The sequence below is a fragment of the Rhodnius prolixus genome, unplaced genomic scaffold (assembly GCF_049639745.1).
Source record: "Rhodnius prolixus isolate KJV_2025 unplaced genomic scaffold, Rpr scaffold_1, whole genome shotgun sequence".
NCBI lineage: Eukaryota > Metazoa > Arthropoda > Insecta > Hemiptera > Reduviidae > Rhodnius > Rhodnius prolixus.
In genome coordinates, this window is record NW_027411581.1 from 20,167,017 (window position 1) to 20,181,638 (window position 14,622).

The window sequence follows — 14,622 nt, forward strand, 5'->3', positions numbered from 1 at the left end:
GTGACAAGAAGCATTATCGTCATGCAACACCCACTTGTTCTTGATGTTTGGTCTCACACGAATGACCCTTTTTCAAAGATTTTCAAGAACCTCACAGTAAAAGTTTTGATTGACCGTTTGACCTTGAGGTAGAAACTCTTTGTGGACGATTCCGTGGATATCGAAAAGTGGGTGTTGCATCACGGTGTTGCTCCTTGTCACACAGCAATTTCAATAAACGAGTTTTTGGCCAGTAAAAATATTCCTGTGGCTCCTCAGCCTCCTTATTCGCCTGACTTGAGTCCTTGTGAATTTTTTCTCTTCCCGAAGTTGAAATATCACCTCAAGGGAACTCATTTTGGGACAGTCGAAAACATTGGGACTGTAACCGACCAGCTGAAGGCTATTCCAGTATCGGAGTTCGAGCACTGCTATGTGGAGTGGAAGAAACGTCTCCAGCGCTGTGTGGCTTTAGAAGGAAGTTATTTTGAAGGTGACAATTTAGAATTGTAATTCTTTTTGAATAAAAAAATCAGTCTCATTACTTAATTTACAGACCTCGTATGCTAGTAGAATTAGCTCGTAAATGTCGAATAAAGCCAGAAATTAGTGATTTTTTTAAAAATATTGATGAAATGACAATGCTTTGGACATCCTAATACTTAAAGGAATAAAGATATAATTTAACAAGCTAGTTTTTATCTAAATTGTGTGACTGCCGTTATCGTTTATGTCATACCTTTTATTTTTATTTTTACATTTATGATTTATTATCCTATTATATCATATAAATGTGTGAATCAAATACATCATTTCTGACAGATAGTCACTTAGGAAAACATTATCCTTCGAAATTACCAATAAAGGTTCAGCCAGAATTATGTATAATTAGTCTAAATAATTAACTAACTGGAAAAGCAAATAGAAAATTTTGAACCAATAATATTTAGGTACATATCTTTTGATCTCTGGCCATTTGTTTTCAAGTGTTTGCAATGGGAACAGATAGCAGGATGTTACGTACTGGTTATCGACAGTTTTTAGTAACTTTAACATTCCAAGTTTATGGCTGGCCTTCAAACAAATTAGTGTGAATTGACCAAATTTTTTTTAAGGAATTCACTTGTTTGTTTAGTCGTATTAAAAAAAAGGTAGGGGGTTTTGAGAATGACTGGTTACACTCTAGCGGAAACAGTACCCTTTAAATGTTCTAAATCCATTCGAAACATGAAGTAATTGGCCTGAAATTGTTATTTGAGTAGTTTTTATAAAAATTTTGTAATTTTTTTTGTTGGTATCCTAGTAAAGTTTTTTGAACTTTATTATTTTGAAAATCTTCAATCGGAATATATTTGCATGTTTTTTTTATTTTTCCACAAACTACATTGATTGCACCTTATCTTCTTTAGAATGGCAGCATTCCAGGAAAAAGTTGCACTTCATTTTCTAGTAGAAAATCTCTTATAAACTAGGAAAAGAGGCTTTACATTCACGCCATCATGCGCATTGAGCTTGAAAATTTACTTAAACCGCCTCCGCATTAGTTGACGAAATCTTACCGAGAACTCTGGATGTCAAAGAAGAATTTGCGCTTTTCTGGACGTCCCAGAAAGTTATCTAGCCTTTTGATAATACCTTCCATTAGACGGGAATAAAAGTGATTAACGCAACATCCAGGTGAATGAATGCATTGCTATCCATTGGAGTTATCGAAGAATTGCTGGGCCGACGAACCATCAGACTCGGTATAACTAAAGACTTTATCACCCCTAAAGAGGAGTCTCAAAGTTTACGAAGGCCTTTTCTAATTGATAGATCTCTATGTATTCGGTGAGGCGTCAGCGAATGATATTGTCACTTCTGCTAGGTGTAAGTTGAAAGGAACCCTCTAAGAAATGATACAGCATGGGCTAGATTTACTAGTAAATGTGTTCTTCCGTGGGATTGAAGGTTAATTCATCTAAAACCAAAGTATTGTACCGTTTACTAGGAATTTATTATTGTAACGATTCAGAGAAGATTAGCACAGTCTCTGCGCAAGGATGACCATCCATTAGCTCAGTGGCAACTGTCTTTCCATAAGCATTTCCACCGCAAATACCAATTACGAAATGGTTTGACTTGTTGACCAGCGCAGTTGTACCATGTTGGTCTACCAGCTGTATAAATTGTCCTTCTGTTTGATCAAAGTGCTGATTCTGAAGAAGTTACCACAGATGTTGCACTGTTGAAACATAGAAGCCAGACGCGGGCTCTTGCAGGTGACTACTTAGCCCCACATGACTAGGGGCTGTTTCAACTCTTTGCAAACGATGTTAACTCATATCTGCAACCATAACGGGTTGAGTTGTTACAATTTGAAATCAGTGAAGGTAGATAGGTTAATGAGTCCCGTACAAGTCCAATCTTTCCAGCTTCGTCTTTTTCTTTGACGCTTGATCTGTACTAGCAAGTGTTTCCATTAGAATCGTTTCTTCCCTCTGGCACAGATAGCCGTGGCGAATCAATATGGGAAACAGATCGCTTTCCCAAACAAATTCTAATCAATAATATTGGCAATAAAAAGCACCTGAAACTTGACACAATTTTAAGGTAAATCAGATATCTTTATTAATTTTCCATTATTTTTTAAGTTATTCCAAACTTGAAATCTTATCTTTTTCTTAAAAATGGGAATCACAAGACGCTTAACGGATAATATTCTCTTCCACTTGAAGAAAAGTCATCTTATTTTCCTTTTAGTTACTTAGCTAAAAAAGTTTTTAAAAACAATTATTCCAATTTTAACATTTTATTAAGTTGACGCAATATACGATGCGAAATTCATTGTTTGATTGATTAAAAGCTTATTACTGGATTCGAAATAAACTTGCTTCGTATCGGTCCCATGGTAGCATCGATTCGAATTGTCAAAATAAAATTTTCCTCTCGTACACTTCACTATGTACAATTGGTGAAAACCGCTTTTCCTGACTCTGGGAACCTTCTTTTGTAATAGAGGAATAAGAAAATAAACCTTTCCTCATGTATTTTATTGTAATTATATTCAGTGTTTATTGCAAACAAACAAACAAAAATATCCGTTATTTCGATTAGTTTATAATATACGCCATTAGAAATGTCTGCCATTCTAGACCTTGACCTACGTATAATCAATCGTTATCAATTAAAATTTTATAACGTTACAGTTTAATGCTACAAACGGAACGTGTATAGTATAGAGCAATTATTGTAAAAGCTTTTCTTAACAAGAATATCGATCGTAACTGTTGAACTTTCTAGATAATTGATGAAAGAAAATGCTTAAAACATTTTATTTTTTTTTAAATTCAAACAAAAGCAGTGTTACTCGTAAGCACACTGCTCATCTCCATTAAAGTAAAGAAATTAATTTAAAAAGAGAAACAGGCATCAAAAAATCATACAATTTTTCCCTAATAACAATCATCTAGGTTGTTTTTTAAAAATATTTTCTTCAAATTCTGAACAAAACATTTTACCTTCCTTAATATTTATTAAAGGTAAGGCTGTTCATTCGACTGAAATTGCTCATTCAAATTTAGCGATACAGTTCCGGTCTCTCGGAAGAATTATTATTTTTTTGAATGTTAGACATCGGCTGTCCAGAGAGGCTGTCGCACCACCGTTTACGAAATCAAGCTAGTTGTGGCTTAAACCAACGTACATACTTCACACACATTTCTTCTATTTTTAATTATATTACCAAAGATTTACTGTTGTAAAAATTCTTAAATTAATATAAATTTTTAAAAACCTGTAGTAGATTGCCAGCACAATGTTCATTTATTTTATGACAACGATCATTGTCTGCTCTAAAAATGTTCAGAATTTTTTTCATTTGTTTGAAGATGGTTGGGAATATAATTATTGCGCAGTTGACTCCATTATTACGGCTGATAAGAACAGACAGATAGTCTCTTGACATTGAAGGACAAAGCCAAATTTAATATAAAACAATAGTTATTATTATTTTGTCTGTGACTATAAATAAATCAGCATTATTTAAATATTTGTTTTTTTGTTTTGTCTTTTTAACTTGTCAACACCTCATTAATGTTAACAACGTACAGGGGCCCAACATTCTTTTTATTTTTATTATAGACTTGTTGGGCGCTAATGACTAAAGACGTCGATGCGCCGGAAAAAAAATAAAGAATTATAGACTTCTTAATTAAATCTTATTTAATGTTATTCGATTTTACTTTTATTGTAATTTATTTGTATATCCTTTGAAAATTAAAATAACTTTTTTAATTTCTCTTACATTATTCTATTGTAATTGTTTGACGAAACTTTGTGACTTAAAACAATGAGTAAGAGAAGTCATTCGAGGGTCTACACCAGATTTAATTTTATCAAAGAAAATTTACTATATTTTAGCTGAAATTTATTAGTTGCAAACCTTAAAATGCTTAGTAAATGCAGCAGTACGCAAAATTTGTATATACTGAAATTTGAGGGAAGTGTTTTTTTTAAGACAAGCGCATCCTAAGACTTTAGAAACCCTCGGTCAAGAAACTAGGAAAAACAGAGAAAGTGACGCTTTTTAAACTGGTAGATGAAGAGGTTTGACAGGAGAACAGCTTAATAGGTATTTATTTAGTGGAGGCAAAAAAAAGGAATGTTTAGGCGTGTCCCAGTAATGGCCAAGGGCATGAAGTACTGAGATTAAGGCCAAAGTAATGCTTTCACTTATTTCATGAATATGATCAATTCAGCTGCTGTACCAAAGAAAAAAGATTACCTGACACCATATTGTGTATGAGTTGGTGCCAAGCTCCAAGAAGCGGAAGGTATTTCCATTAACATGAGCATACTAGAGGTTAAACTAGATATTAACTATTTATTCGGTCCAGAAGCCAAAGCTCTCCCAGAGTTTTGGCTCTATTAATTGAGCAAAATGAGAAAGCGCCTTAGGATGCATAATAAAGGATGATGTGCCTATGAGTTGCGTAGTTAAGCACTCAGAGCAAGTATAGTGTGCAGTATAGTTGGCTTGATTAGTATTTGATTTTAGTACAGCTAGATAGCTAGGTAAGAGCGGTTACTTTAAATGCATGTGAATTGAAATTTTCATTAAAAACATCAGAATTTATGAACACTTAGCAATAACTAATTGTATGTCTGGAATAAATGGACTAAGGGGTCCACAAAATCGATATTTCCTGTGACAATCCGAAATGGACTATTTGATGATCACTAGAGTTATATAGAAATATATAGTTAGAATGAAATAGACAACTTACAGCCTAAACAAACTGGTAGAGTAACATCGCAGAAACGGTGTTCACTATATATTTCTCCGTAGACCCAGCTGGGTTTTAATTAATTTCCTCCATTATGTTCTTTGTATAGCTAAGAAGTAAAACGGTTGTTAGTTAGTAATCTTTGATCTTTTTCCTGCTTGTTGTGCACGAAACTTCCTTTTACTAAGTTTGTACATTGTATTTCGCAGTTTCCAATTTCTGATTTCCTTTTTTGAATTCTGTACTTTTCATCTTATTTCTGCCGCCATTACATGAGCTACATGCACGCCTCTTTCTTAGACAAAAATTATTTTTCTCTTTTACTGACATTTGGCCAAAATTTATAATTTTAAATTCAGTATATCAATTAAAAGCATATTGGTCAGAAGGTTAGGTGAACTCTGGCTTCTCTAAATGTTCTTCAAACTATCTTAAGATACTTATTTATTATTTTTGGATTTGTAAGCGAGTGGTATTAAAAGATAAATGGCTAATTGGTCTCTAATTGTTTTCAATTGCGAGTGTATTTGTGGAAAAGAACCATCTATCTTTTTAATGTTCTTTTTATAACCTGATATCTTCTCGGAGGCCCCGCAGCCTCTGCCATATGTTTTCCTTCGTATTGCCAGCGAGATAAGTGAGCCCTAAAGTGCTGCCGCATGCCCTTTTTATTCACTCTATTGGTGATTCTCTTTGCTTCTGGTCACTGAAACGTGCAGGATCATCTCTGTAGAGTTCATAATATGTACTTATCTAGCACATAGGAGGCCAATTAATTAAGTTTAAAAAAAACTAGTTAGCGCAGAATGCCTGCCATACATTATTAAGTAGCTACAACTGAATGTTACTCTCGTTATTTATACTGTCGACTACATGTCAACGCCCTGCTAGTTTCGTACTGTTAGTTCTGTCCGTCATAGTTTGCATATTTTACTTATTTCTGCAAGGCTTGGAATTACTTGATTATTTCATAAGTTTACTAAAGAGAATTGGACTTGCTTTTAAAATGTTTCTTAATGTTTCCCTATGTAGGGAATGTATGCAGTAAGCACATCAAATTTTGTGTAAATCGTTGCGTTTAGTATGCTATAAAATCGTGCTTTCATCCAATATATTTTTCAAAAGATTTCAAATCCTTATATTCCTTGATATTTGGAGTATTTCTGGGAAATAGTTTCAAATTAAAGTGATAGAGATTTTTAGAATTTATCTGTAATTTGTTGACATATTTTGGCTGACATAGTGCCAAAAGTGACTACAATATTAAAACAAGTTTGTACTCTTTTTGGTTTTTGATGAGCTCAAAAATTTTATATTCAGTGTAACTGAATTTCGAAAATTTATCACATGCCAATAATTTCTCCTGATAGTAATGAAAGGAAGTAATTATAATAGATAGGTAACTGCATGTACGACTATATTATCTACCCATGTAGTAATTTAGTCAACATGTTAGTTTTCCTGTAACTCGGAACTATATTGTTGCATAAGAATATCTAAGATAGCTTCAAAACAGCTGTTAGGAACAATTCATTTTAATATATAATGTCCTCCCGGTATCAAATACAGATGTGGGAGGCTAAAGATTACGGAGATTCTTTAGTTTACATGTGGTAGACACTAAGTAGTGCACATTTGAGAGCCTTCAAAGACATTAAACTGGTGTCCTCTTCTGAAATCATCCCTCAGACGTTCTCGGATTATCTTAAAAAAGAAATTAAATAAATTAAAAAATGAAATTATGGCCACACTCTATTAACTTTTTGAGAAAGATTAGAGATAATTAGGAATAACGGATAAAGGAGCTTAGAATATTCAACAACAATTAGGCTGCTTTAAAGTCACTGTACTCTGGAAGGTTCGTCAAAGCTTGAAAGGGAATGCAAACGGAGATTTAAATAGGACAAGCCAGGATATGAAAGCTCTTTTGGGAAGAATATGAGGGAATACTGGTAAATAAGATTCTTCAATTCTTTTTTAATAAATTCTTTTTTATTTGAGCTGATTAATTTGAGCAGTATTGACTTGAGGAATATGGTGGAGCTGATTACTTCACAGAGTGGAAGGTTATCTGTTCAACATGGGAGTGCTTGGAGTAGCGTAGTGTCCCTTGTCTGTAGAAGTCAGCCCGAATTTTTGTTCTTGATGGCAATTGTGAGCCGCATGTCCAGGGATTTGCCTCTAATTGATTTTAAAAGAACGTTAAGTATACCAGCAGTTTTTTCATGTTAATGAGAGCGCAGTATGAAGGTGTAGGTTATGATTAGTGTTTAGGTTCCGTTTAAGTGGATTAGGATTATATTGCTGTGCTTTTTTTGCCGCCTGAGTTGAGTTTTGGGTTTGTTAGGGAAAATGTCAAAGACGGAAACTAGTCTGGAGAGATTTTGGGAAGCAAGTTTATCGTTTAAGGTAACTTTTAGATTTGAATGAATAGCTCTGTAAGAGAAGAAGTGTGTAACATTTCTTAATTTTTTTCAGTAACCCATTTAGTTTATTGTAGTTGGATTTTTTAAAATACAAATAAGATAAGGAATCACATAATGTTAAAGTCGCCACGGTAGCCGTGCGGTTAGAGGCGAGATCTGCTAAGCTAATATGTATGGTGCTGGGTTCGATTCCCGGTCTTAGGCCTTGGATTTTATTAAAAGGTTAATAAATGAAATTCACAGTAAAGTATGTTTGCTAGTCGCCTCCGTCCACAACACCTAATTGGTAGCTGGACGTAAAGCCCGCCTGAAAAATTGGGCAAAATTACTTTACTTTACTATTAAAGTTATTTATCAACGGAAGTTAAAAAATTTAAATGTCCTCAATTCGGCGATGGGCGTAATTAACTCGACAATTAGAAATGTTACTCACTGATTAATCTTCAGAATTTCCCATGGTATGTTTTAATAACGTCTTAATAAATAACGTTAGGCTAAGAGTTAACTATAAGATTCATAGCCTTCATAAATAAATATTTTTCAAATAATTTATATAAATCATAGAAATTAATGCCTAAAAAACAAAATAAATAAAAACCTAAATACCGATATGTATTTAAAATGTAGCCCACTTATTAGAGAGCTAACCTCTTGAGACAGTGAAAGCTGAAATATTTATTCCTTTATAAATACAAATTACACTCCTAAAGGAATTCTTTGAGCTAGGTTAGTCCTCGCTGTTGGCCAAGTGTAGGCTGTTGAATGTATTACACTTCACATCTTCTAGGTTGACACATACCACATTATTGTCACTTCTCATTGTACATAATTCAACCAAGATCTTTATTTAAAAATGCATCTTTCACTTAGACAACGTTTATTACAGCTAAAGGAGGAGCATATTTATTACATTTACAGTACAGTCCCTAGTACTGGAATTACTGGTGTAACATTTAGTTTTTGCCCAGGTAAATCATGAATAAAAAGTTATCTTATTAACCCAGCGAATTAGAACAATACAGCGTCCCCTATTTGAGCATTAGTTGCCTTTTTCTACTCCTTGCTAACAATGTTAGACTGCCTGGGTTACACGCATGTAACGAGGAGTCAGGCTTGATTACGTGCATGTTAGGTCTGCTAGTTTTTTGGAGATATAGCCAATTGCATGCAGTCTCCACACAGCGTACATTTCCGTTCATTGCAGCAATTTCCAAATATAACATTTGAGGCAGTTGCTGGCGATTCTCTTCTACTTCTAATAATAGAATAGAACTTACAGCGTTCTTCTTTACTTTAGTAGAAAATATTTCAGTTAGATTTAAATTATTAAGGAGATGGAAAAACATCACTTTTTACAGAATATAATTTAGATTTTGTTTCTATTTTTATTTTTATTTTTAAATTGAGGTCTGTTTTTTATAATTTATAATTAATGTTTCTAAAATATGATATCTTTTTCAAGGCAGTTATCAAAGTTTATTATGAGTCATTGCAATTATATATTTTTTCTCTCTCTTTAATTATATTGTCTGAAACGAATTTAGTTTATGGTTATGGCAAGGAACAACCGTGAGATGAATTTAAAGGTTATCTCAAATTTCGACCAAATAACTGTAGGTGTGGAGCATATAATATTTGATTATTAAATGTTTAATTTTTATTTTTATTTTGGCGCATCGACGGTTATGGTCATTAGCGCCTGTAAACAGCACATTGTTTTCAATAATATAAAGATATACTTTTTTTTTGATGAATTTTAATAAATTATATTTTTAATAGGCTAATAAACATTTTTTTACTTGTAATCGCGTACCCTTAACCACAGAATCCTAATTCTTATTGACAATAAATTTATCTTTGAGGCTAGCATTCGTTTTATTCCATCTAATACTTCTTAAAAAAATCAAACTGTTTTGAAAATCAATAAAATTCTTGCGTTGCGGTGGCGCGACCTTTTGACAAGCCTTCCATATCAAGCACTCACTTAGTACGGGCGCATCACTTTAGTGCACCGTATTTAGCTAAAACATATGGTTCGTCTTGTCGGTTGAATACATGCTTGTAGCTCTTACTTACAAAACAGTTGATTGACAAGCTCCCGTCTAAGTAAATCTCTGACGTAACAAAAAAAAAAGTCTGCAGACTTTTGTAACGTCACTTTAGTAACTGCAAGAAATACTAAGTTTATATCTGTTATTATTGGAAAAGTATTGACAAAATAGAGAGTACGAATGCTTTACCCTCATCCTCGCTATGTATCTCATTTGTTGGTAGGGCATTCAATTCTCCATAGAAATAAGATGACTAAAAGTGATTAGGCTACTTATGTGGATTAGAAGTATTATTTATTATTTTAGCCTCTTTTGAATTGCAATTATTGTTTGTAGCCAATAATCTGTAACATCATAAAATATACTAACAGCATCATAATTTTGAGGTATTTGAAAATTAAAGATAATCGATATTAGCAATCGAAGCAATCCAGTAAATAATTCATCTTAAACTTTATTTCCATATTTAAATTATTTAAAATATTAAAAAAACAAAACAATTATAAAAAAAAAAATAAGATACAAAATAGCAAAAGACCAGAAAATAAATGTAAAAGAATGCGTTAAGAAATTTGAAAGTTACATATAATTTTTTATTTTTTATATTTATTTACTAGCGGGTTCAATGTACTATAAGGGGCGGCCTAAGGAACAAAACTAGGACACTTTCGCTGTGGATTTGGTGTAAGGACGCTTGTTCCTTCATTGTGAGGACGTTGAACCTATCCAAGGATGCCAGGCTCTCGACCTACAATACCATATTACATTTACTGTGCTTTTTTATTTTATATCTTTAGAAAAAAGAATTGTTTTTTCGATTTTACAATTTTAAATTTAATGTAATTTTGTTTTGTGTTGTTCATTTATCTGTTTTAATAGACTAGGGAACATAACTAGTCTGACAGGAGTTATTATCTATTATAAGAGGTGTTTTTCCTATTCAAAAACATATGATCTGATCGCTATAATTATTTTCTTCCTAATTTCAAATTTACTACGATATTTTTACCTTCTGATCTTCTTTACATTCCAACAGAATCAAAAATAAAATCTAAATATAGAATAGAATATAAATGGTTAAATTTGTAGACTATAATTTTGAAAAAGAAACATATGAACGGTTATGTTGCCACACAAGTTAAGAGTTGGCCAACAACTTAGGAGCTTGCCGTGCCACTTTTTGATGTAGCCGGAACATAATATCGCACTGGTTGCATGATAAGTCTGTAAACAAGTCAACATGTTCTTTATAGCCACATAATTTTAATATTGAAAAATTAGCGATTCTTCTCTTTCTAGTTCCCTCTTTATTATGGTTTTATTAAACAATAATTTTTACCATTTTGCGCTTTCAATTATTATTTATGGCCTCTTTTGGCTTCAGCTCTAACACATGAAAGGTTCTGCTTACCTGGAAAACCTATCTCGAACTTCGGATTTCCTCTTATCTTAGAACTTAAATTTGACCAAATTTGACAATTATTCTCTCTTTTCCTACAAAAGATTAAATTCCCAAATTTTATTCAAAATATAGAGCAAATCCTCCTTTTTAATTGTAATATTTTTATGCAACAACTCAAATCTAATAGATTTTCCTTTAAAAAAAAGTTGTTGAAAAAGAGTAAAAACGGCTTTTCCAGAAAATGTTCTTGTTCTTCCACATTTTCTTCTTATTATTCTTGTTGTTACCTTTTTTTGTGAACATCGTGGCTATTAATACCAGTTATAACTTTTCTCTACAATTCGGTGAAGAATTAATTAAAATTTGAATAATACGGAGAGAGATAATACGTGGTTTCAAATCTGAGGAATTTAAAACCACCAAAATTTAACCTTCTGTAACTAATTACCTATTATAACTAGAACATTACAATTTATACCAGTTATAGTGCTAACTATTCCGTACAATTGGGTGAAAAATTCATTGAAATCTGAACAATAGGAAAAGAGATACAACGGTTTGAAATTTGAACGAATTTGAAAACCTCCAAAATGAACATGGATGAAATGTTTCTAGCTGATTTGTGTACCTTTTGGCATTTAATCAACCCTTATATTCAACTTTTTAAACTGTTTTTGATACTCCTCGAAGTCTTGTATATTGTGTAATATTTTAGAATGAGTGTGTGTCAACCAGCTACAGTTAATCTATTATTTCTCTACTAGTTTTACAGCTGCCTTTGCTGGTCATATGTTTTTATTGTGCGAACATGAAGGGTTACAGTAAGAGTTTGTTACGCTGGGTTCGTTGCAGTGAAGTTCTTTAAAGTAATGGCTAGTTCCTTCCTGCAGAATATTAAATACAAATGGCAACGCCATCTGCCCAAGTTTTTCAATATTTTAATTTTATTCAATTTTTCTGTGTATAAATATACATTTATTTTGCATGTAATCCATGTCTGTTGGTTTTTGAATCCTAAAAGTTGCCTTGCTCATGAAGGGCCCTAAGGGCCTTAAAAAAAAAGAAGGTTTTAACTATTTTCCATTGCCCTTTCTCTTGTTACTTTTAACTACGTAATTATGATTTCATTACAACGGAATTATCTGAATCTATTGAATTCATTTTAATTAATAATGATAATGACCAATTTGTAAACCGCAACCTGCGTGAAGCCGTTTGAAAAAATAAAATAGGAAAGAGTTTTTCCATTTTTGATGTTTTAAGTTACTTTAATAAGTCTCCCAGTTTGTAAACCGTTTACATGTCTGCACGTTAACAATGTTGCAAAGAAATTTGATATTAAAAAAAAAAAAAAAAAAAAAAAAAAATGTAGAAAAAGTTAAGATATAAACAGAATTTAGAACTACTTAGAAGAAGTAGTTGCCTTCAAGAACATTAAACAAGTTTGCTATTAACTGCAGACTTTATTGGAATATTGGCCAGTTTGAAATAACTTAAACTCCTGTTGTGTAAACTATGTCAAGTTATAGTGTAAGAAGTGAATAGAACTCCTAGAGAGCATTGAAGTCACTGCTTCTAGGAATAATGGAGCTAGAAGTAGGATCAGTCTTTTTATATACTATACAACAGATCTTAGAGAAGCTAGCACAGTTATTATTACTCTAATAACCTTTATTATAGATTTTAGATTTTATTTATTATAGAAATTATATTATTAAAACAGCGATTGACAATAACATTTATTTGAAAAGCAAAAAGTGTACTTTATAACTTGTTTTTAACCAAAATCTGTTCTACCCTGTTGTCTTCGTTCGTTGGCTTATTTTAAGTCTTTAAGAGTTTTTTTTAGGAAATTATCTATCTGAACGGGATTGATCGGTTAAGCTTTGTGTTTTTGCAGATTAAAAAAAAAAATTAAGCAGACATGTTTGTCATTCCTTAAATGACAAAAATTTTCCCTTAATAAGTTGTGAGAGTATGAACGGTGTTCGAGCATACTCAGTAATAACACAGAAAGCTCAAATTCTCTGTATCCTTTTAGATATCATCTATGATTTGGATACTACATATGTTTCGAATGAAATGCACCACTCAGGAGTCACAGTTTTATGAGTTTTTTACGCGCGGTTTAATAATTTTTTTTTTTTTTTTTGGCGATCTTTTTACCAAGTTTGTAAATTAAGCGAACAATAAAGCTCTTAAAGGATACCAAAATTGAGTATAATTTACCAAGAATACTGAAAAGGGGTTTTTTGTATCCCTGACTGGTTCGGACTTTAATCCATCATCAGTGGTTGTTTAATCCGTTTGGTTTAGAGAATTTAACTTTAACTTTGTTTCCGCCTCACACTACACCAGCCGACTGAGGCAGGAAGGTCACATTGCTTTTTTAGAATACGTTCATTAATATTTTCCCCCTAAAATTAATTTCCGAGATTGAAATATGTATAAAATTAGAATATTGAAAATTTTAATAAGATAAAAGTGTGAGTAATCACGTTAAATGTTTTTAGATTATGTTTGAAATTCTTAGTAGAAACAGTGGCGAACTGTGGGTGGGTGGACCTGTGATCGATATGAGTAAAGCTAGTATACAATATGTTGCAATATGTGGGAGCAAGTGCATGCTAGCGAGACTGCACTGAGAGAGATAGAACCCACGTACACTGCACTGACCAACCGCATCACCATTTAAGTAAGCAGGTCCTCCGCTACTAAATTGAGCACATGACTCTTATCATCTGACATTATTAGAGTTTAGACGATATTATATTTTTAACTCAATGGGTCTATGTTGGTCTAAGTTAATAAGAACCTAAATTTATTGTCATTTAATTGAATTAATAAAGAATGTAGTTACTTTAATAAATAAATAACTTGATTGTTACGGATTATTTATATTTAAAATTGAGGGACCTTCTTCCTCATATAGGCCTTAAATTCAGTGACGTTTCAAGTGGACCTAAAGGTTTAAAGACATCTCTAAAGTGAAGCAAAAAAAAAAAAGTTGAAATAATTTGAAGCTCTATAAATAGAATAATAAAAATTAAAATTAAATAAAACCGTCTCATACTATCATTACTGTGCTCTAATTAAAATGATAATGACTTTATTTAAACTTAGGCGCTACAGTAGCCGAGCGGTTAAGAGGCGAGACCTGCAAAACTAATATGCATTGTGGTACTGGATTCGATTCCCGGTCTTTAGGCCTTGGATTTTATTTAATGGTTAATAAAAGAAATTTACATTAAAGTATGTTTGCTAGACGCCTCTGTCCACGACACCTAATTGGTAGTTGGATGTAAAGCCCGCCTGAAGAAATAGGCGATTACTTTACTACTACTATATTCAAACTTGGTATTTATTCTAAGCATTATCAGGGTCGTTTTCTTTAAGGCGCTACGGAGATTTTCGAATTTAGCATTTTTCTTACGCCGGATTTAAAAAACGTAGTACTTTTTGCTCACAGAAGTTTTTTTAATGATCGACTTGATATT

General features: G+C 32.4%; 1 protein-coding gene and 1 non-coding gene across 6 annotated transcripts in view; both read left to right on the plus strand.

Annotated features, from left to right (window-relative positions):
- LOC141447286 (protein FAM13B) overlaps positions 1-14,622 on the plus strand; it is a 148,080-nt gene that overhangs the window by 90,464 nt on the left and 42,994 nt on the right. The window lies entirely within an intron of this gene.
- On the plus strand, positions 1,954-2,056 carry LOC141446369 (U6 spliceosomal RNA). Its single transcript, XR_012453666.1, has one exon. It is a non-coding gene; the product is annotated as a U6 spliceosomal RNA (small nuclear RNA).